Raw genomic sequence first — 24,052 nt, forward strand, 5'->3', positions numbered from 1 at the left:
GTAATGTATCAGAAGTTTTATTTCTGTATTATCTTCAGTCAACGCACTGTTTGCTTTCCTTCACACTTCAGATTTTTCAGAATTGGCAAAATAAAACAAAAAAAGACATCCTCACCTGCAAAGATCTATTAATTCACAGATACATTAATACTCTGGTGCAAAGAAAATTCCCTGTGCGTTCCCAGACAATTGACGCAGCACTTGGTTTCTTGCAGTTCGCTCTGAGTTCAATTTAAAATCTGATGTATTTTGAAATCTGCCAAGGTGAGCAAACACTTGCACAACGTTTGTGCGCAGTCTACAAAAAGCTCGCTCAGCTTTGTAAGGTTTGAAACGTAGAAGGAATTAGACTTATGAAAATCCCAATACCATGCATTTCTTATCTCACAATCATTCTCTAGCAAAAAACAAAGGTGAGTCTGAGTCAGTGAAATCACCACAGTGGAAAAAAAGCTGCTAAAGGGCCAATCAGCCCAGCACCTCTCACAATGATTAACTACCTTGATGTCCTCTGCTCAGAGCTACTCACCTCCTCTGTACTCCTGCAACCTTCAATTTCCTCCTCAACTTTGCTCTGCAAGATATAGAAGTCTCTAGGAGCCTGTTAAAAGCTAACTTGAGCACAGCTTTGCAGGAGCCAACAACTGGAGCAGTGCAAACGTACCTATGACAGAAAGCTAAAACGTAACCCACCGTGACTCACTTTGGTGTTCCGCTTCTGTTTAGAGTCATCTCCTGTGGGTGTTTTGCTACAAATTGACTAGTCTACCTCGTCCTTAATGAGATGTCTCTTCACATCCAAATCAAACCTACCTTCCAGTCACACCACACCATCCTATCCATCAGCGACCAGGTCTCCTTCAGTGGCACCCCCTTTTCCTCTCCTAGGCGAGTCATCTCCTACATGTTTGCTCCCAGAACGCTATTTTACCTTTCACTTCTATTTACTGTTTATCTAAAGTCCTTTAATGTTTGAAATACAATATTCATAAAAGGCTCAAAATTACATTCTGAAAAGGTATTGGCTTTCTGAAGAAGTCATAGAAAATATTATTGCAAGAGGTTTAAAAATAAAGCAGCTTACCCCTAATTTTCCTTGGCAGCTGTTATATAAAAAGTTTTACTATTTTCCAGTCCAGAGTCAGAATAAATCATGTAATATCACATTTGAGCATAACTAAATTTAACTTCTTTTCCATCTCCGTTAAGCGCACAAATTCTCACAGTAGATTAGCTGATATGACTGGGACATTCGTCTAAGCACATGTTATTTGGTTGCCAAAATAACCAATTGAATTTTGCCTTCGTAATCCATCTCTTGATCAATTCCCACTGGCCTCGCTTGTTCTAGTGCAGCAAGCAGCAGTGGCAGAATTTGGAAGCCAGCAGAAATCAGTGCTCCTGCATGTGTCAAAGCTGCAGCAAAGCAATGCTCCATCAGCACTGCTGCTCCACAGCAGCTGCTTACAGCTTCAGATGCTTTAAAATCTAGGCAAAATACGCCCGCCAATTTCAGATATCAGATTGTAAATAGGATGTGACGAACTATTTTTTTGATTAGCTTTACAATCAAATGCTAGCTACCTTAGATTTCAAAGAAGTGAGACTTTTCCAGAAAAAAGATTCACAATAGTCATCTTTAAATATTTTTCCTCTAATGGCAACTGACTGAGCTAGAGGTTAGAGCTCACTATACACAGCAGCTATTCTGAAGTGAATGGTAAATATATCAATTTTGCAGATATTCTGGGAGTTACGTATACACATGCATTGGCAAACACAGTTTAAGTCACAAAGTTGCATTCTTTTAGTAAGAAAAAATATTTTCAAAGAAGCAGCTCCATTAAGTCTACAGAGCACGTGAAACAGGGATACATGGATTTTTTTATGCATACAATGTAAAATTGGATGTATTGTTTTTAAAACAGCATCTGCTAAAATTATGTACTAAGTGATTATTTCTGACAGGCAAAATTAGTTACCAGGAATGACAAACAGTCAGTCATTCAGCAGTAGTAACAGTAGCTTATTGCAAGCATATAAAAGACAAATTGTTTCTGTGAACTCACAAGATGTGGGGAGAACCCTTGAAAAAAATAAAACAAGTTAGGGAGGGACCCCAACATTTAAGGCGCTTGATCCAGATGCTTTTTACAAGAGCCAAAAACCACAAACGAGGACTTTGTATGACCCGTTCTCTCTTGCTAGCAGAGAAACTAATGCAGCATGACATCTGTGTTTCAGGCTGCAGCTTGCAAAACCTTCCCTGAAAGCATCCTCGGGATAGATTCAAAGGTAAGAGGGGAAACAGAAACATTATAAGACGTGTATTAGAAGTCAGCACTGCAGATTTTTATCTCCTTCTTCCAGTTCATGTCAAAGACATGGAAACCTGTTTTAAATTCATGGGAGCATCTATCTCTCAGCTGTTCCAAACCCATTTACCAGGAACAATTAGATGCTTTAGAAACAGCAGCACAAGCTGCACACTGCAATTACTCCACAAAGTCTTCCCAATATGTATTTGGCGGAGGTAAAGGCAAATTAATTCCATCTTTGCTGTTTTCCTTCACTTGGCTTTTCTAAAAGTTTGACGTGAAAACCAAGCAAAGCTTGCTTTCTTTTGAATTAAAAGTGTATTTCCTTGGCTTTGCAGGACAGCAAGTCCAACTAATGTTACAAAGACCCACCACATGCCAAAGCATTCATGGTCCAGTCTTTTGTAGTGTTTATCTCCTGTGAGCTCTTATTTCTCCTTTTCTAACCTCCACAATGTTTCCACAACTGCACATGAGGACTCTTCAGACTGCTTTTCTGGAAGAGAATCAGACTCGAATGATTAGAAGCAAGTTGGGAAGAGTTTAGATGATGAGGCCAGGACAAGGGGGCTACTAAGGAGGCGTCACAGACCCCTTCACACAAGCAGGGACTGTTGTACAGTCAGAGATGGAATAAGCAGTTCTGAAACAAAAGGAGGAAGGTTGGAAGGCTGAGAAAAAGGAGCTGGATGAGATTGCAGCTTCTGAGATGAACAGCTGGAAAAAAAAATATCCAAGGCCATTTGTTAAACAGTGACAATTCTCCAGGCATTCAGTGCTCATGAGCAAGCATCTTTCATGACTTAAGTCATGCCAGTGATGCTGCTCAAGTATTTTGCTCATATAAACAGCTCAAGGACATCCCAGAGTCTGGAACATCCTTGAAATTTCATGAAGATGTAAGTATGGGTGAGGTGGAAGAGAACTGAATTTGCCATCCCTTAAATATTATCGACTCCTTCCTTAGCCTGCACTTGAGGAAGAATGGGCCAACTTAATGGCATCATTGTATCCACTTAAAAAAAAAAATAATCAACATATACAGCATTTGCTGTTTGAAAACTGCACTGCAGTCGTTATGTCCCATCCCATGCTCCTTTGGGGAGAACAGGAACATCCCCTTCCCATAGATTACAGCAGGAAAAAGCCGATGGACTTCTCAACCACTTATCAGTGTTACTGACAGAATGCCGGGTGATGTTAGGAATCCTGACTGAACTGCTTTAGCCACTTAAATGGAATAACCAACAAAACAATAAATAAATAAATAAATAAATAAAAAATAAAAAGCCTCCCAGCACGTCGACGTATTGACCTGCAGTTCACTTGGTCCCAGAAGCAGAGTTAAGAGTTCAATAAAGCCTGTGTAGTTAGGAAAGCCTGACTGCACACAATGAAATACAACAGGTCCTTATACTTCTACAGGTGTTTTTTCAGGACACATTTCATTGAAAAAAAATTAACTAGCTTACAGCAGCATTTGCAAGAAAAGTTTGTTAGAGTATCACCGAGAATTTCTAATGATAGCTAGAGCTAAGGCTATCTGAAATCTTCATGGGAACAGGAAAGCCTTGTTAAGAGGTAATTTCATGAAAATGCACGTTTAGTTTCACATAAGGCCAGCACTGCATTTTCTATCCAGTGCTTATATATGAAGCCAAGCACAGAAATGGGCTGAAACCCTCAGCTGCAGGGATGGCTCGCCCAGCTGGCTCCTCACCCACTGTGCTCAGCCGGGGGCCACAAAACCGGGGTGGTCACAAGCACCCTGGCCCCAAAGGCCTCACGTGGGCCTGCTGCAGCCGCTGGGCCCCGCTCTGCAGCAGAGGCCTGCTGGGGCCTGCGGGACGGCCCCCACCTCACAGTAGAGCCCCCCAGCTGCTCAGGAGCTCATCTCTACAGTTTCACAGACAGCAGTCCATAAAGTCGGCACTTGTACTGGCAAGTTTGCCCCTGGGGGGCACGGCTTACCAAGGTGTGTACCACCGAGCAGCACCGACACCGAAACAAGCAGCAGGTATCTGCAAGGGGAAGTGTGCGTCTGCCACCAAGCTGGATTTTGGCAGACAACAGTTCACGAGCTGACAGTTGCTTTTGACGTTTCTTCCTCTAATAACCTTAGTGGCTTTGTGTAGAACAGGATGTAATTGGAAACTCCATGATTGTACTTAAGTCACCAAGGACACAGTTGTCATAGTTACAAGTAAAGCTCAAGTGTCTGTTATTCATGGTTGCTTATTTTTTTATTGACACCCACAGGATCAAGCGCTCCCACCACTGCTCAGAAGAACAGAAATGGGGAGACTGGTTTTGACTTTCACATCTTGACAAAACAGTAAATATTGCACACGGCAGCGTAAGCCTTCCCCAATAAACTGGCTTTTTGCAAAGCTACCTTCTCTCCCTCTACATGCAGCTGGCATTTCAGTCAGTCTGTTTTGAAAACAGCAGCGAAAGCACGAAGGAAGATGCAACACACAAGACAAAACCTCGTGCCTATAGCTTGAAAGTACCACGCGCGATCCATCGTGACATAGCAATACCGACCTGCCGAATCAGACCAACAATCAGGTCACAGCTGCAGCAGCAAAGAAGCTAGGACAGGAACCTTCAGATCTTCCATCACACTATTCCCATGTGTCCAGGTTCTCCTCTTCAAATGTCTTCTAAGCACACTTGGTGGTTGGATACAGATATGCCTTACTTATTTATGTTTAATCTTTCTGCCCTTGTCTCTCCTTGTTTTCCCTCTCCCCCACAAATATTGGCCTGACAAATGATCCCTGGTCCAAAATCCAATGAGTAAAACTAGGTGGAAATGTTGCAATTATGACACACTAGAATTCAGGTGACCCACCAAACCTTTCAGCGGCTCATCTTTGATTCAAGAACTATTGGAGCAGCTAAGCTATGATGAGATGTGCCCACACCTTCCCTGTGAAAGAAATGCATTGTCTCAGGAAAGGAAAAATGGGGGGCCTAGAAAGCAGCTGGTAGGAATTAGGCAAATTCTAGAGCCACAGCTGAAAATACCTATAAAACTGGCATAGATTGTATATTAGAAGTTTGTGGATAAATAAATGTTGGTAAAAGTAAGCATGACAATTAATATTAGCTGAAATGTTACTTCTAGCTTTAGTTTTTCATTCTTTAATAGTTCCCACAGCAAAAACTGCACTTGGATATTTCACGGTACCATCTTTACTAGTGATCTACCTATCAGAACCTTTCTTCTAGCTCACATATTTTGAATGCATTATTTTAAATGAAGATAACAACAAGATAACCGAACCTTGCATGTTAATCTCCTGACTTTTCCCCACCAAAACAGACAGTCCAGTTCTCAAAGGGTTACACAGCTGAAATTATGACACAGCCATGCTTTTCAGATCAGTTGCTCCACAAACGCTCTGCAGTTGTGAAAAATTATAGTATTCCAAAATAACCTCAAGTGAAGCTTCCTTCTAAGATTTTATTCTTCAGCATCCCATCACAGCCTCCTCAAGGTCACGAAAACAGCATCCAGTAAACCGTACTTTCAAAGCATTATTTATTTCCTGAGGTCATAACATCGCTCGCTTGGAGATAGCCTGCACCAAAGCAAGGGAAACATCTTAAATGGGAGCAAGCGCTCTGGCTTCTCAAGGTGACCCCTGCTTCAGCCAAAGACACAGAAAAGCAGATGCACGCGGGGGATTTCTTTCACAAGGGGTCCATAGAGCCAACTGCATAACAGCCAAGCATGCATATTCATGGGGGCACATTTTCACATCACACATGCCTGCTTGCAGAGACAAACCCTCCCCTGAGGAACCAGGGCCCCTGCGTGTGGTGGTACCGAAGCCCGAACGAGGGCTCGGCACAGCTTGCGTTAAGCCCTACCGCGCGGCACATGCCAAAGGCACTTACATGGCTTGGATGAAAATGTGCAGCAGCCAGCTTGCCGGCTTCAAAACCCGCTCTTCCCTTCACTTTAAAGCGGGCTGCATCCAGGAGCAGTGCAGGAACAGCGCCGCTGCCGTCGCTCCCTTCAGCACCCGCTTGCGACTGCTGGCAGCGGGACCAGGCATCAGTCACCCGGAGGAACCCCCAGCCCGAGCTGAGCTGAGCCGGGGGGACGCCGCTAGTTAATGAAACCGAAGCGAGATCATCTGACTGCCAGCCACCACTCCACTGCCTCTGACGTGTAGGTGTAGCCCATGAGCTCCTACCGGCAGAGTTCATCTGAACGCCTTCTCCGTGGGTTTCTGAAAACAGGTAACTGAGATGCAGGGCCAGACTATTACAGCTCGAAATGCCCCCCTAGTTTTCAATAACTGCGGAAACTGAAGAACAGGTTTTTGTCTTTAAAACCCCTCATTTGACTCCAATTTGCAAATATCCCCAGGGTAACACCCAGGGAGTACCACAAAACCACCTCGGCTTGTTTCCTTTGGGTCCTGCACAGACGCAGGGAACACAAGAGCCAGCAGGCACCGTAATGCCACCTCCCGCGGAGCGCTGGTCGGGCAGAAAACAAAAGCCCCGCTGCTGCTCACAGGGGCTGAAAGCAGCCCTGGTGCTGCAGCACCCTGCAGGCTGGGGGCCCAATGGGTTGCCATGACCCTGGGGGGGGCACAAGGGAAGACACGGGGCCTGCTGGGCTGGCACAGCACTGGGGGGGGTACAAGGGAAGATGCGGGGCCTGCTGGGTTGCCACGGCGCCAGGGGGGCACTGGGAAGATGCGCCCAAGCCGCCTCAGTTTTAAATCCGCTTGACAGCATTTCGGCTGAGCTGCTGCACTGTTGCCGTGGCAACCGATGGGTGAAAATCACGGCGGAAATCTGTAATTATTACAAGCGAGGCAGTGACTTACCCACTCTGGCACTCAGGGCATCAGAACGACTCAAGGTGCGCCCCCAGCACAGGCAGGCCGCGGTCCGAGCTGCGGCACCCGCACCACGCTGTGTGCCCTGCGGGTGCAGATGGGCGACAGCACGTCTCCGCGCGGTGCCTTCCGAGGCAGAGGCCCAGGATGGAGGCTCAGGCCTGCAGGCTGTGCCTGCCGAGGGAGCGGCCTGGTGCCCACGCAGGTGCATTCAGGGTGCGGTGCCGGGAAGGGGCTGAGGCACAGAGGGGGATACCGGCAGCAGGCCACAGAGGATGCGATGCGTACAGGAAGCAGCTGAGATCCCTGGTGATTTACAGACCCTACTACCGACGCTAGTTCATGCTGCAGTTACAGCAACAAGCCTTGTTCTGTCACCTTCTCTCAGCGGAATAGCAGCAGCAGTGCTCATTTGGCTGGGATGGATGCTGTGGTAATTAGTGTGTTCAAAAACAAGTACAGCAAGGGACGAAGTCATTCAGGCAGACCAGACACACCTTGCAGTCTCCTTCCACTGACATATCACCCGGACACAGACAGTTTACACACTGACAGACGCGATGCCAGCATCCACATGCCCCATTTGCACCCACTGCGGGAGAACGTGGCTTGAAGTCACCACACGGCTCTCCGGAGCTCTGCTGCGCTGAGCGGACCATCGGCCACCATGCCAGCACACCACTAACGCAGCCACCGAGAGACCAATGATACCATACTATTCCTGCGTAACAGGCTGGGGATTCATAACTTGAAATCTGGTATCATTCACCTACGCAGACTGTTTTTTCAAACCTATTGGTTATCCCACGCTCCATAGCCATGCCTCAAAACAACCCCCTGAAACTGGCCTGCACTGACTGCCAGGCAGTAAAACAAACCAGCTTTGAAGTCAACTTGCCAACGCTCACCTGCCACAGAAAGTTCAGCAACCCCACTCAGCCAGGGACACATCGCAAAGCATGGGGGGAAGGACTGAGAAAGCTTGTAGGTGTTTACAGTCACACATACAGAAAGTTGGATGTGAAGGAAATGCACCATATCAGCAATTTCTTACTACCTCTAAGGTGAAAAATCAGGATCACAGCTCCTGAAGGTGCACTCTGGAGAGACAAGGAAATTTCTGTGCCTCTGCTAGGGGCTACTGTGCATGATGAGGCTAAATGCATTAAACAAAGCTGTTCTGGATGAAACACACTCCTTATGGTGAAGTACTACAGTGGTGCTAATGATTTACGTGACAACATGACTTAGGGCCTCCAGCCCATGCAGTGCTCTCTCAGGCTAAGACCCGTCATGTCCAATTGCTTGGAAACCCACCTCCAGAGAAGGCATTATTCAGCAGTGGACTTTTATTTCTAGTGGCTTTTCATGTTTTAATCCTTGGGTTAAATGCTGTTACAGGTGGCTGCTTTCAGCCCCTTCGTTACCCACAACTACCCTGCCTGAAAGGCTGGGTGCATGAGGGGATGACAATGACTTGTGCCAGCCAGTTGCAGGGTGAGGACCACTGAGTCCCAGTCATTGCTAGATCAGTGATTTGAAGTGACTGTAACTCCTAAACACTTAAGTGTATAAAGTGTGCAGTTCACTAAATTGTGAATTGCAACAAGAAAGCCACACACCTCCATTTGGTTTAATCAAGAGAACATTGGTTACAAGATCTATTCAAACCTTTTGTCATTGGAAGGGACATTGCTGACAGCCCACAATAACTCTACAATGTGCATTGATATGCACTTTTCCAAGGACGACACATTATACAGCCCTCTATTGTTAGAAAATAATCTCCTGCTTTAGCAGAATTCTTGCTCAAAAACATGTTATATCCACTGTTATACATATTTTCATGCATCGATGCTATGCACATCCTGCTGAAAAGCATTACAATGATGCAAAGCAAAACGGGGATCAGATTCTGGCCAGATTGGTCCACAAGACAAAGTAAAAGCACAAGGTCAGTATAAAGGATATTTGGATTTTATTCAAAATATCGGAAGGTTTAACTATGTTAACAACTGCTGACTTTCACTGCAAATGGTGGCAAATTCCCCCAGAAGCTACTGCACAACCTTCTTTAATCACTGCCTCACACTCTAGAAAGCTACCATGTTCTAGGAAGAACACAGCTTTTCAACTAGCACACAGCTACAGTGCCTGAGAAAAAAATAAGTATCCAGAAACAACAGCCCAAGGGTAGAAACAATGTCAAAATCCTAAATGTCACATATGCCTGCATGAAACAGGAACCAAGCACACCAGCATCGCAACGCAGAAGGCAAGGCAAGGCAGAAGAGACAGCATCAGGTCCTAGTCCTCCTGCAAAAGCCAAGGTCATCACAAGGTCTGAGATCCCCAAACTTGCATGGGGAAGAAAAGCAACAGCCATCTCAAGGGCCTGGTGCTCTTGGAGAAGGACTACAGCATCCGCTGCAGCGCTAGCTCCGCTTTTAGGGTGCTGTGAGTGGCAACCTGGCTTCAGCTAAACAAAGACACGCCGAACCCAGAGGTCTTGTAGGAAGAGGCACCCTAACACAAAACAGTAGGTAAACACTCGCGTCCATCAGCATGGGGGTCATAAATTACTTTAGAAAAGCCAATTGGTTTAGCATTGGAAAAGCAAAATTCTGCTTTTCTAAAGCATTTATGACTTGGTCACCTTCATGTTGGTCACCTATGGTAACTACAACTGATGGAACCACTAGCTTCAATTTCAAATATATTTTAAAATCTTTCAGTGCCTTTGGAAGAAACCCCACATTGAAACTATATAAATGTCAACCATGAGTTAGTTAAAAAATCTGAGCAGGTGATTTGCAGAGAGAAAAATAAAACCTTATTTGCACAAAGGGGGTGACCACAAAAGGCATACCTGCTAATAAAGGGAAGGACCAGGATGGCTCAGTTCAGTGGGAAACCCAACACTCTATAGCTTTTCCAGCCTGTGGCTGGTCCCAGGACTGCTTCCTACCCCAGCACATTCAATAAAATCACACTAACCTTATGGAGGCGGGTTCTCCCCTTTAAAAGAAACAAAAACCAGCAGCGAACAGCGTGGAATTTGCCACAACCAATACCACTGAACTCCAGGCATTTCTTTTGGTAGGCCCATCTTAAAAATAAAATCACCTGAGGTTGGACGTGTGCAAGGACACAGCTGAGCTGCAGCACGGGCACTACTGACAAGTCAGTAACAGCTATACCTCATACTGACACAGGAGAGGGGAACCACCCTCTCTTCAGATGCCATCTACTTTAATCTGCATTAAACAGAACTCCACAGTCGGGAGGAGAGGAAAGAAAAGGGAAACAGGAATTAAGCACAATTCTGATGAATTTCTGCTGTTGAAAAGTCCTGTCATTGCCTGATGCTCAGGATTCAGTTAAACAACATCACTTGGGCAGTTTCCAAAGCAGTTTAGGGAAGAGAAAGACACATGCAGTGTCAGTTTCAGTAGACTGCATGGCTCATTTCCCTAGTATATTTTGACAATTATGCTCCAGATGGAAAAAAAAAAAAAAAGGAGTGCCAACCTGATTCAGCAAGATACGGACTTCAAGTGAAGTCCTTTGCTTTCACTGGACCCATTCACAAACCTGAAGCTGTGAATGAGCCCAAGTGCCTTGTTGAACTGAAAATATAGTAGGAAAAAATCATTAATGAAGTCCCATTTGATGATCACTAAAATCTGAAAATTACCCACTAGAGAAAAAACACAGGGCTACTGCTTTACCTGTGCTTGCTTGATCCTTACATACTGCCAAAATCATGGTTGCTTGCTTAATCCTTATATAGTTGACCAAAATAATAAAGCTGCTGCATTACAACACTTGACCCAAGTAGCAAATGCCTGAACACAAATTTGAGGAGGGAAATTAAGCTGCCCTGAGTCTGCTGACGTGTGCGTGGCAACTCGGTGGTTAAGCCTCACGGAGGCACAGCTGTGCTGCAGCCTCTCCTCTGGTGGCAGCACTGACACCCAGTTAAGAGACCAACTTAGCTAAGTGTTTGGGAAATAACCTTTTCTGGAATACCTACTTGCCACAAGAAAATATTCTGCTAATATAGGCCGCAACTATGAATACTAAGCAACAAATCAGCTGGCAACACCACTATGTTTGGGTGATGGGACAGGTAGGAGACAGTGCTTTCTGTCAAAAAACCATAAAAATGCTGTGACAAGGCCTGAGAAAGATATGGCAACGGAGAACTTCCAGCAGCACGGGGCAGCAGCTACCCTTCCTTTCTGCATGACACAGCCTGCCTCTGCGACTACAGCGCTGCCAGAGGCACTAATGAACACCAGGAAGGACGGTCCTACCAAAACGATACCAAGGTGAGTCCGCTGCCTGGGTAATTTTAAGCAGCTCCCCCAGGTTACACCAGGATTAGTTACGTTAAACAGCTTATTTAACAAAAAGGGAGCTGTTGACCTTTCTGAGGGCAGTTCACACAAGCAAGCAGCCCCACACAACGTGAGCAGAGCATGTCGGAGCGCTGCCCCCCGGCCCGCACCTGTACCTGACCTCGCCCGCACAGCAACCAGCAGAGCCCTGCCATAGCAGCTCCAAAACAAAAGAAAAAAGGCAAAAATTATCTTCTTTACAAAATCAGGGCTTCACCAAATGGATTCAAGCATAGGATTTATCAGTAATCAGACAGGTCTTCATAGAAGTTACCAAGTCACGTGCTTTGCTAGCCTTCAGAAGCACTGTCCCTTCTCTCTTTGCTGTTAACCAGCGACAGTAGCCGAAAGAGATAACCAGAGGTTGAAGTTTCGCAACGGACGAAGAATGCAGCTGCGAGCCTCCAAAGCTTGCTTACCAGCCGGAACAGAGAGATCAGTTATGCAAGGCTGTGTATGGATTTTGACCAGGTGTAACGAACAGTTCACTTTTTTTTTCAGAAAAATAAAATCGGACCCCTGAGCCATTTCTTATCACTTATCAGATCATTCTGGAACACAATTTCCCCCGCATATTTTCTGCACGTTACTTCGTGCTGCAAGATCAGAAGTAAAAGTTAGGGGTGAGAGCATGACTACTGCAATGCAAATACACTTTATGTAAGTATTGCCTCTAGAAATTACGTGCGGTGTCACCCAACCAACCTTGGGTTTGCTTACAAAAAAATCTCTTCCTTTTAACGTGAGCTGGATTAATTTCTCAGCATACAGCAAGGGCAAGTGTTAAGAAAAGAAATCTAAAAAGGAAACCTCTAGGGACCTCTAAGCTAACAGAAGTTCATTGGGTTGTTATACTTTTTACAGAATTAGCCCAGGAATTTCAGAAATACAGGACTACCCAAATGTAAGGAGAACAGTTAAAGAAAGGCCTTTTTTCGATGATTTAAAGCATACAGGACCTGGAAGGCATTCATTTTCCCGTCTTCCCTCCCTCCTTGTTATTTGTTTTTCAGCCTGCCATGTTTCCAGTTCTTTTCCTAGTAGGCTTTTCCTTTCTCCTACTCTCCTCTGCCTCCACAGGATCCACCCTGGCTTCCAAGGACTTAAAGAGGCGATTCTTTCTTTTTCTTTTGGTCTATCTGACTGCGGGATACCACTGCAGTGAGAAGGTAACTAAGGCAGCATTCAGGAAAATGTTTCCTGGTACAGGGTCAGTCACTCTGCAGCTGCTGTGTGTGTGTCAGGAAACCTGCCCTGCCCCACGCATTGCAAGGGTAGCTGCATCTTTTTAGCCTCTGTTCTAAGGAGAGCCCCACTTTCACCTCGCTCTTCTGTCACCTGCACAGTTGCAGTCTCCCATCCCCACCAAAGAACTTCCCAGTTTGGAGAGGAGACACCACCGAACCCTCAACAGCATCCAGCTGTTCCTCACAGGTTCAGCTCGGAGACGAGGAGGCACCTCAGAGAAAGGAAACAACCGAGCAGTGCGGGCAACACGACGTCCGACCAGGAGAGCCACCACCCTTCACTCCGTGTTGAAATACCAGCTAGCCATGAAGCCATGTTTGTATTATTTTGAACAGAGTCACACTATGCCAAAGTCTACAGAAAAGCAAAGAACAAACTCTAAACTCATCCATAAGCACATAATGGTCAAATGAGCAGACTGACATACGACAGGTCACGTCAGCAGGGGCATCTTCCAACCACATCCTTGGCCAAGTGGAAACAAACCTTACCAGGGAGAATTTAAGCAGGTGGTCACTGCTACTGCTAAAAGGCTCTTCTAAAAGACCTGGCATTTTAGAGTCTATAATTGGAAGAAAGAAGCACAACCAGATTTGTCAGCTATAGTTCCTGCAACGCCCGGATGGCTGCTGGGATCGTGAAAGTTCTTCCCAGCTGCAGGTCCTACGACATCGCGATCCAAGCCCCTAGCACTGCTCGTCGTCGTCTCCATGTGCCACCGCTCCCTCGCCAACAGCAGAAGCTGGCCCTTCTCAGGGTTTTCTTCAGCTGCCAAGGTACAAGCACCACGTTAGGGCAGCTACACCAGCCCCTTCCAAGAGGTGCTGCCCAAGCCCTGGAACCAATCGAAGATTTTCACTCCCCGGCTCCATTACCTGGAGCCACGCTGCAACCAAGGACTGGGATTCACCAGTCCTCTGCTTTCCTACCTCCACCAGCACGCTCCCGTTGTGTAATCCTCCTGCCCTTTCCAAGAAGCTGCATTGCAGCAACAGCTGTGGAGCAAAACCAACACGGTTTGCTTTTCACTGGTGCTGGGCTGAGGACACGCGGCGGTGGAAGGCAGCGTGAAACACGGGTAAAACGCATCCCTCGTGCCTGCTGCCGCTGCTGTCGGCGTGCTCGGCAGCATGCTTCGCCTGAAATGAGGACATCAGTAAGAATTCACACGTCAGGGCCTCTCAGCCTGTCCACAGCACTGTCTGGTCACCCAAGAGCAGCCTGGGTTTCTAAATAGCTTTTTAACCTGTGGTATTCTCTAATCCCCAGTGAGACAACCATTTTTAGCATCCGATTTATATAGTGAGATGGTCACAATGCTTCAGTACAAACTTACTTCCTCCGTTATTATTATTATTATTTTTAAGTGTACATCATGACAGTAGCATCAGCCAAGCACCTGGCAAAAAAAAACCGTGTCATCCATGCAAGAGGCAGAAAGAGAGATGACAGACAGGACGGCTGGTTGTTTAGCATCTAACATGAGGAAAGCTGGACAGACTGATACGGAGGAAACACAATACAAACAAAAAAATATCGCTGTTAATAAACGACACCAAACTTAAGGTATTTAACTTAGGGTATTTTCATTCACATTTCTGTGAATTCTGAATTTGGATTTCAGTTGTGTTTGCTGTCAAGAGATGCTGCCAAGAATCTCCACACATTCTATCCTTTGCTAAAAGAGGAATCCAAAACTGGCATGCTGATGTGATGTTCCAAGTCATTAATCAAGACTGAGCTTGATGACATACAAATACAAACGAGTGATATTATTCTTTCCTTTCCCCACAAACTATTTTTTTCCTGCTCTCTCTGCTCTCTCCAGGGCTTCTGCAAGCCTCTATGATTGCACTATTTCATTTACAAAGCAAAGAACTAGAAGGGCAAAAGGTGACAGCCTTCGCAAAAACATCTGCAGGGCTGTTCACTTGCTGGGTAGGAAAGAGGAAGAGGAAGGGATGATTTAATACCAGGATTACAGGCAAAAATGTTAGCATGGAAGCCTCTAGCACCAGGGCACAGACTTTCCCAAAGAGTTTGCTGTGACTGTGCTTTGCCTGTTACGAGGCTTACAGGTGGAAGCTGGATACTTGAAAATTGAGCCAAGCATCAAAAACAGATGATGAAAACTTCATCACTAATTGATGTCTTCTTCCAACGCCCACTGCTTTGCTCTGTGAGGAACCAGAGATGAAACCAAGGTTACGAGGGGAGGAAAAGAATAGAAACCCTCAAAGGAAAAAAAAGAAAAAAGGAAAAAGAAAAAAAAAAGACGACAACCAGAAAGAAAACCTTGTAGTAGAAATCTGTACGGCTAACACTCTTCCATACCTGTGAATACAGCAGCTGTGTGCTGCAGGCTGAGACGCAGGCCAGCAGTGCTGGCAGGACTGTGCCTCTCCTCGCTGCTTCTTGCACGGCCACCCCTCCAGCTCCCTTTCCACAGGAGCAGCTCTACCTCCTGCAGTGGTCTTCTAGTCAAACGCATCTAGTTACAGAACTGACAGGTAGGACTACGAGTCCTTAAAACAGATCTAAGACACAGAAAATGAAAAAACAGTGACTGCTACTTTACTGTTGATGCTAGTGCAGTAACCAGTACTACTGAACCAGTTGCTTTTAAGACAAGAAGGCACTGAGAAGACTACAGAGACAGGAGGTGGCTTCAGCAAGAGGTATTCGAAGGCTGGAAAGCTCTGTGGAAGGACCAGGAGACGCAGTACAGCAGCAACACAGACACGTTGACACTGGGGGCCACCTAGAAGGCTTCAGGGAAGGCAGGCTGGTGCCAGCCCCAGGCAGCCACAGAAGAGATGAAATGAACTGCGAGAAAGATGCTGATGGAGACACCAGCAACCACGCTACAAACAGCAGATAGAGCTACAAAACCTGCACTGGCAGTGTAGAAGGGAGAGCAGGTCTGAACCCAGGAACACGAAACCAAACCTCTCAGGGGACTCCGAGAAGCACCTCACGAGGGAGGCAGCACAAACCAGGGATGCTCTGTAAGCCAGAGGAAGCCTGTGCGGGTTTTTTCCTGCAACAGCAGCCCCCTGGGGCTAGGGAACCACCATGTCCCAGCGATGCTTGGCCAGGGCTTGGTTGGCCTCCGCCAGTGTCCCTTAGCAGGTGCCAGACAAGAAGTGCCTAAAGAACAATCACTCAGTCTCCTCGCTATCCTCACCAGTCTCCTGTCCCAGATCTAGCTAGGGATGTATTCCAAAAAAAGGGTACTTGAAACGTGCCAGGTTTCAAAGTCGAGGCATTCTGAGGACATTCTTAAACAAGGCCAACATAAAATAAAACTACATACAGGTATGACATTGCAAAGCAACATATTTTCACTTGTAAAAATTAAACTGAATTTTGCTTGGGTCTGATGAGGAATGATGAAGAATTTCCATCAGAAAGGAGGATTATTTTTAAGCCTTAAAGATAAAGGAAACTGGAGACAGGTTTCGAAGTTGTTATACTCAGAATTACAGCTGGACAGCCAGCAGGATAGTTTGGCACTTCATCCTGCCACCCAAAGAGTACTTGAGACAGGCTGACTTCTTACAAGAAATCTCTAGCAAGCTGCTTTACCCTAACCCACGACCAGAACCAACAGAAGAATTAGAATTTAATTTTAAAGTGGCAACGTTTCCCAAGAGTCGTGAGATGAACACATCTTAAAGAGCTCTGCTCCCTGCCAATGCTGAATTACGTTTCAGTGATATCAGAAAATCAGGATGAGAAACTCAGCAAGCTGAAGCTTTGTCTGTGAAGTGCCTCGTGCCTTGCCACGCTGCCTTTTAGCCAGAGACTAAAGTGAAATTTTGAGGTAGTACAATATAAGCACTCATCTACACAAATGCTTTTTTCTTGCACTAAAACCGAAACAGCCTCTCAAGGAATTGCACTAGACAACATAAAGCAGAATCACCTAAGTCTGAAAAAAGGAGTTCACATTCCCGGCCCTTTTTTTGAGGCTGGCATTATCCGCTCACTGAAGGCTGTACTTTAGCTGGGTGTTTTAGTGCTTTCTCACGTTGACTAGCACAGTGCAGCTCTACTCTTTTTTTAAAAAGCAAGTTCATCACTAGGGCAGGACTGTGTCCCTAACACCACAGGCGTGAAGCTTTCAGAAGCAACTCCACCATGCCCTCACAAAGGCACCTAAGTGAGATCAGCTGTCAAATAAGTAAATGACTGCTCAGCCTGAGCTAGAACATGTATTCTTCTCCTCATCAGGGTTTACAACTGAGAAGCTGCCAAGCACGAAACAGAAAAATATTCTTCTACTGAATTTCTAGCATCTGGCTCCCTAAGAGACAGGGAAGGAACAGTAAAATATTTGCGAAAGGAAAGATAAGCAAAGTAATTTGAGGACACAGCACTGAACTCTACTCCCACCGATCAGACAGGAGTCCGAAAGCCACAGAAACCGCTTAGGACAATATTCCCCATTTTGCACGCTTCACATGCTCTGGAAAACCCCCGGAATACTGTTATTTTTGCACAAACACCGTCTGGCTAAGAAACACATCACTTTCCCTGTTTTCCTGGCCCATAGCCGTCATTTCAGAAAACAGGCCTGTGATTTGACAAAACAGATCACAAAATACAGAAACAAGGAGGGGACGGAGACGTAACGTACGGCTTTCATGCCACACAGCAGCTGCTGGCAGAATTATCTGTTTTAGCTGGTTGCAGCTCCAGCATAAGGCAACCTCTTCTTCATTGATAAAAGGAACTCAAAAGGAGATCAGTTGGGAACAAGAACCAGGTGTTTGCAGCCTCCTGAAAGATAAATCCATTACATCAGCTTTAAAGCATATTCATCCTTCCATCTGTGGTGCCAATGGTGATCACTCTTTGTGCCTCGTGCTCGTGGCCTTTAAGCTGCCATGCTCCTGATGTGGCATTTTGGCCCTGCTTACCAATAGTTTCACACCTTTCTGCATGCCAGTGCCAGCTGCCCTGCTCCTGATGGAAGACACAATCCAGCTCTTTTCTATTATTTACTCTTTCCAAGGGGATAAGGTACTTCGCTTCTGGATTCAGACTTAGCATTGCACCTGAAAAACTCCTCAGCACTTGCAGAGAACTTTAAGGAAGAGCAGGCGCTACTGCAAAGCTTGCTCGAGCAAAAATGGTGCACACACTGGCAATCTGCAACATACATGAACAAATCAAATGGTATTTGAAAACAATAAAGAGCAGAAATGTCTTACATGAAATCTGAGAATTATGGCAGAATTACCCCATCGAGACGTACTCCTTTCTTCCCCATGCTCCCCCTTGCGCACAAACGCAAGGACAAGGACAAAGGAGATTCGTTCAAGTTCAAAGAACCATCATTTAAAAAAAAAAATCTGGTATACAGCCAGTACAGCAAGACTTTAAGATACAACAGTTGTTGTTGTAGTAAATAAACAATGAATGCTGAACTGTCTGTGCAGTATGGACATAATCGCTATTAAACAGCACTTTGGTTCCTGAGATTTCCACAAGCTGGTACCATTTCGTGAAGAAAGGAAGGGAATCTCAGTTTGTACTTGAAAACAGCTAATACTTTTTTCAGTGTTGCTGAAATAGACTGTCAGTCCTAGAAGACACAGAGCAGAGTTGAGAAGCCAAGAGCCAACCCAATTTATCCTACGCCAGCTGCGAGCTCCTCCTAACCCTGTAAACGCTCATGCTACAACCTCCCAAGGCACAGGGCGAAGGACGCAGAGCTGCGTGCCATGATGCGACCTGAGCTGCCTTCATCCCGGCCCAAGCAGTTGGAGCACAAATCAGGAGCTGCTGGAGCACTGCACAAAGTCAGCAGGAGTTGGCCCCACCAGCACTGCCGTTGGCACAGCTGCTGCCCACGTGCACAGGTCGCTATTGCTACCACGCAGACACATAGCTGCGGGGCAGCCCTGAGTGCCAACTGCTCCGACACTTCATTGTCAAGCACTGTGCCAACCACGGGGCCGTCGGGTCCAGCAAGAGCCAGTGTGGATGCACGAACACATGCCCTCTGAGCATCTCAATTCCTCCCCGCTTCCGGAACAACCCCCATCTGGACACCTTCCTCTTCTGATGGCAGCACAGCTGCCAGCAGGGCACCCACGCATTTGCTGTGCAAGCTTACCGCCTCCTGTGCGCCCATCTCCAATTCCACCCACTTGTCCAGGTCACTCCCTCCGAACGCATAGAATGCCTCGCTGTACAGCACGTACACCCAGTACTCCCCAGGAGCCTAAAGGGCCAGGCCCTGGAAAAAGCAGTTCTGATGTGCTTCTTCCCCACCAACTTTACAAGCCATCAGCTCGTGCATTAACACAGCACAGTTCCAGACTAGGGTTTCTTTTACCAGCGGTGTCTCCAGCACAGTCTTCTGCACTCCACGTTTTCCACGGGTACAATACAGGCAACCACAGTACCGCACCCGAGAGGTCACAGGGCCAGCAACAGCTTTCCCTCTGTGCACCCACTTTGGCTCCCCACCCGTACTGCCAGGCCTCTGACGTTCATCTCGTCATGAAGTGCTTTGAGTGCTGCGGGTGAGGAATGCCACACCTGGACGTGACCCTTCCCTGCACGCGCTGTGCTTTCGCACCGTGAGGTCCGATCCTGCGGCCCAGCCATCCATCTCGGAGCCTGCGAGCGCCTCTCAGCCGGCGCAGACACACCGGCCTCAGCACCACTCGCTCAGCACCCGCGCTACTCAGGTGCGGAGAAAGGCCGACTGCAGACAGATGCACTGAGAGCTGCAGGAAGATGCCCTCGATACAATTTATAATACAGTAACCCGATTTTTGTGGGGTTCCAGAGGTAACTCCCTCCGTGTGGAGCCCCTAGCTGGGAACGCTTCTGGAAGCTTCCCCCGCACCGCCGCGCTTCGTCCGGGCTCCCGAGCACGCTGCCAGCGGCTGCTCCGGCCCGTGCCCAGCAGCCCCGCCTTTGGACCGCGGGGCACAGTCCGCTTCCTGCGAGGCTCAGCGCTCGGTACCGACCACAGGAGCACTCGGGAGCCTCCCCACAAGTTCGCTCTCTCCGCGTGCCGTTGCCGTGCTGTACTCCACGCGCACAGCGGCAGGACCGCGGGTACCGAAGCAGGGAACGCTGCGGGCGGAGCTGCGGGCGGAGCTGCGGGCTGCCTCGCCCCCAGCCCGAGCTGTCTGCCGGGGGAGCTGCGGGCTGCCTCGCCCCCAGCCCGAGCCGTGGGCCCCGCAGGCCGGCAGCGGGAGGCCGCCAGCCCCGCGGCTGCTGCAAGCTCCGGGCTCCCAGCGCGGCCGCCCCGGGCAGCGCCCCCAGCCCTGAGCCCCGCAGCGCCCCGCAGCCCGGCGCGACTCCTCCCGCCGCTGCTCCCCCCGGCCCCGGCCCCGGCCCCGGCCCCGGCCCCGAGCCCCGCGGCCCGAGCCCCCTCCAGGCCCCGCTCCCCCCCCCCGGGTCTCACCGCACCCGCGGGGCTCCGCAGCTCCCGCCCGCGCCCGGCCCCGCGCTCGCCCCCCGCCGCCGCCGCGTCCCGCCCGGCCCCGCCCCGCCCCGCCCGGCCTCCGCGCGCCGCAGCCAATCGGTGCCGCCGCCGCCGCCCCCCACGGCCAATGGGGGCGCGCGACTCGGGCTCGCCCCCGGCGGCTCAAGGCGGGCGCGGGGGCGCGCACGGGCCGTGAGGGAGGAGCGGGAGCGGCAGCGCGGGGCCCGGCGCCTCCTCAGCCCCCGCAGCCCCCCGGCGGCCGGGGCATGGAGGCAGCCGCCCGGCAGGGGCCGGCCCCTTCGCCGCAAGCAGTGCGGGCGTGCAGGTGGCCGCAGGAGGTGCCTGTCCCTGCAGGCAGAGCTCTCGCCTCTCTCATAGCCCATGACAACGAGAAACACCCGGCAGCCCAAAGCTGCGAGGAAGACGGCGGCTTGGCTATGAAACACCAAACCAACCCCCTGCTCCTCACAGCCCGCCGCAGGGTTGGAGCTGGGCCCCTGCGGAGCAGTGAACGCTACCCCTCACAGTACCTTCTGCCCAACTGACTGTTCGTCTTCTTGCCAAACTTGCATTATTTTCCTCAGCTTTGAGGCAGGAGTTAATGCCGCTAATTATTAACTACCATCTCACTAGTCCCTATCTGACCCACTACAATTCCCCCCCCCCAATGAAATGGGAAAACGAACGGCATTTCTTGAGGAGCGGAGGAGAGATGATCCACTCGAACCAAAGCTCCCAAGGGATCGCATGGCACAGGCTCTTGTGCTAGCAACAAACTGCACTTAAAAGACTGGAAAGACATTTTTGGGTCATACGTTCCTACGCTAAACTGTCTTCTTCCTTTTCTAAAGAACATATTTTCTTTATGGCTGGTGCTACTGTTACTATCTGCACTGCCTGATCAGCTCAAGCCCTTGGAACAAAAACATAAAACAAGACTCATGTTCTCTCGGAATTATTATTAGTAATAAGAAACCAGTGGAAAAGACCATCCATCAAACCAAGATAATTTTTACACAGTACAATTTACTGTCATTATCTGTACTACAGAAAACCCCTCCTACAAAGGAAGCAGGAGCTGACAGAGCACACTCACCTTGCTGAAGGACCCAGGGAAGTTCCTTTACATCTCCTCCTCCAGATGCTTCTCAGACTGGCCTAGGCAAGCAATCCGTAATCACATATACATGTAGATATTGTGACTTATTTGGGTGACGGTATTGTTAAAGGGAACTCCATGTGCCATCTGCTGGAAGAAGCCACCTCTGAGGCAACATACTGTACCGACACACCTGACTGATCTCTGCTGGCAACACAACACAGTTCTGGTCCTCTCTTGGCAGGACCTTTCAGGATGAACCTTCACCCTGCTAGCGCACCAGCTTTCAGTATGGTATAAGGTAGGGACTTTTTTCTTCCATTTTCTTTTACCTATGCACATCACAATGTGCTCACCTGGTCAGTCTTTAGGCAACAGCACATTAATCAACAAATTATACTTTGTCCTGTGAAAACCACTGCATAATCTTCTCTCTAGAAGGTAAGAGAAAGTGAGGAAGGAACAGGACTTTAACTAGACACAGAAGAAGCAATAAAGAAGCAGCTTCTTTGCAGCAGCTTTCACAAATCCCATTCAAGACTAGAGCCTCATTGTTTTTGCTAAGCAATAATTGGCTTCTCACTGACCATGTCATCAAATGAACGAAATCACGTTTCAAAATGCAGGAAGAAACGGGCAGGTATTGCTTACTTCCTACCTTCATTCCTTCCCAGTTTTCTATGTCACATCACATGGGTCTTAGCACATTTTCAGTCCCTTCCCTTTGGGATTAATATACAGAAAAGGTCTTTTTTTTTTTTGCCAGCTGTGTTTTCCAGGTTACCAACACCATCACCACACTCACAAGTTGAACTGCATCTTAAAGACGTCTTATAAGCACAAAGAGAATAATTCTCAATTTACTTTTATATTAAAAAAATCTCTTGAAGTTTATGACAGGCAACTATTCTTGACACTTCACAACAAGCAGATACACAGGAATTCAATATCCATTTTTCAGAAACAATCTTTAGTTTTCTAGACTCAGCACCAAAAACTGCCTTTAAAAGCAACAGCAGCATCTGGCGTCAGCACTTCTGGCAATCTGACTACAAGTAATACAGCTCCTAAAATGCCATGTTCTGGTGCATTCATCCACACCTGTTAGGAGCATGGTTTTGTGGAACTCCAAAGCCAACCCAGCGATCCATTGTCTTCAAAACAGGTGGTCTGCTTGCTCGTTGTAACCTTAGCAACAAAACTCTGCTGATGACCTTGTACAGGAACACAGGAGTCAGCTGAATTAGTTTGTTGAGCTAATAGAGAGATACACTTGCAATTAGATGTCCTTGGATTCGAAAACTGACTCAGATTGCAAAACTGCTATAACCAAAATTATGGAAGTGGAAAATATACAAGTAAAATAATAATAATAATAATAAAAGCACAAGGGGGTTGAAAGCAGGACTGCTTCTACTGCAGCTGCCTATTCTTATATCAAAATAAAGCATGATATAAGACTATACACGTGACCTGTAGCTAACAGAGCAAAACATGATACATACACTACAGTGATCACAGTTCAGACAGACACAGGCTGTGTGTGGCTCAGCTACAGCCCGGTAGCCCATCAACTGAACTAGGGCTCTTCAAAGGCAGGCAAGCCAAGACTCAACACATGTAGAAACTGGCTTCCAAAAGTGCCTTGCTCACTGCAAGGAATAAGGCAACTGCACAGACGGAATAAAACTGAGGACTTGCTTCCTCATTTTGTCCCCAGCAACCTACCCTCTTTTTTCTCCACAAACACGTTTACTTGCATCTTCATCTTTTAGCAGGCTGCTACCTCTACATAAAAGGACATTGAAGAAAAAAAAAGATCATACATTGTTTACTTGTACGCATAATCGAGAAATTCGGGCTCCTGAATTTCTCCTATTGTTTTTCAGATGTTCCCCATCCCATTCCTTTCTAGGAGTTTCCCGTGCTGCTCCTTGACAAACCCCACTTTGCTGTGTAGGACTGCACCCCCCAACCCTGATCCCCCCAACTCCTGGCTTTCCAGGGAAAGCCCGACGCCGCTTTCTAAGATTTCCCTCAGTTTTGTAGGATTGCTCCTACCCCTCCAAGTCCCACTGTCTTTCCAAGAATTAATTCCCTGTGCTGGTTTCTAGGATTTTCTTTGATTCTTTCCGTGAATCTCCCCCTCACAGGTTTCAGGGAATCTCATTTTCTCACCGGGACTCCTCTCATTTCTATTTGTATAATTAACACGATTTATTTGTAAAGCACCAGGAAAAGTACAAAAATCCACTTTGCTATTTCCCCTCTCTTTATTCTATTTAAGATCTCTAGCAAGAGGTAGGTCTGTGCTTCAGAAACAGCAAGATGAATGTTTATAACATCATTCAATACTGCAAGGTCGCTGCTAATGTACACTTAAGGTTTTCCAAAATCAACTCCAGTCATTTTTATTGTTGCGAAATAATTGATTTCACAATTTACTCTGAGCACATTGTGCTACCCCACTGGAGACAGTCCAGCATTACATTGGCTCTCTAAGGAAAGATGCTGGAGTCCGTTGGCTTATTGATCTTGACATGAAACAGAGTAGAAATCTCAAGCTCACAAAATTTTCTTCAATTTTCATGAAGATGTCCACCAGGATGGAAAAATACAATGCAAAACAGAAATGCAACCATAAGAATGGAGGAAAAAAA

At 47.3% G+C, this 24,052-nt stretch overlaps 1 protein-coding gene across 9 annotated transcripts in view; it reads right to left on the reverse strand.

Annotated features, from left to right (window-relative positions):
• The window catches only part of ABAT (4-aminobutyrate aminotransferase), a 60,264-nt gene extending 38,581 nt beyond the window's left edge, over positions 1-21,683 (reverse strand). Inside the window, exons 1-2 of one of the 9 annotated variants that reach the window (XM_050713798.1) lie at positions 20,824-20,843; positions 5,765-5,908 (exon numbers count right to left, since the gene is read on the reverse strand). The gene's annotated coding sequence lies outside the window, so the exon portion shown is untranslated. Of the gene's footprint in view, positions 1-529; positions 667-4,865; positions 5,018-5,764; positions 5,909-6,227; positions 6,420-19,307; positions 19,444-20,272; positions 20,349-20,823; positions 20,882-21,389 lie in introns of those variants that run through there. The other 8 variants (XM_050713796.1, XM_050713797.1, XM_050713795.1 and 5 more) reach the window with 8 other exon arrangements.
• Between the last annotated feature and the right edge of the window lie 2,369 nt (positions 21,684-24,052).

Source organism: Cygnus atratus, chromosome 15 (assembly GCF_013377495.2).
Source record: "Cygnus atratus isolate AKBS03 ecotype Queensland, Australia chromosome 15, CAtr_DNAZoo_HiC_assembly, whole genome shotgun sequence".
In the NCBI taxonomy this organism is placed as follows: Eukaryota; Metazoa; Chordata; class Aves; order Anseriformes; family Anatidae; genus Cygnus; species Cygnus atratus.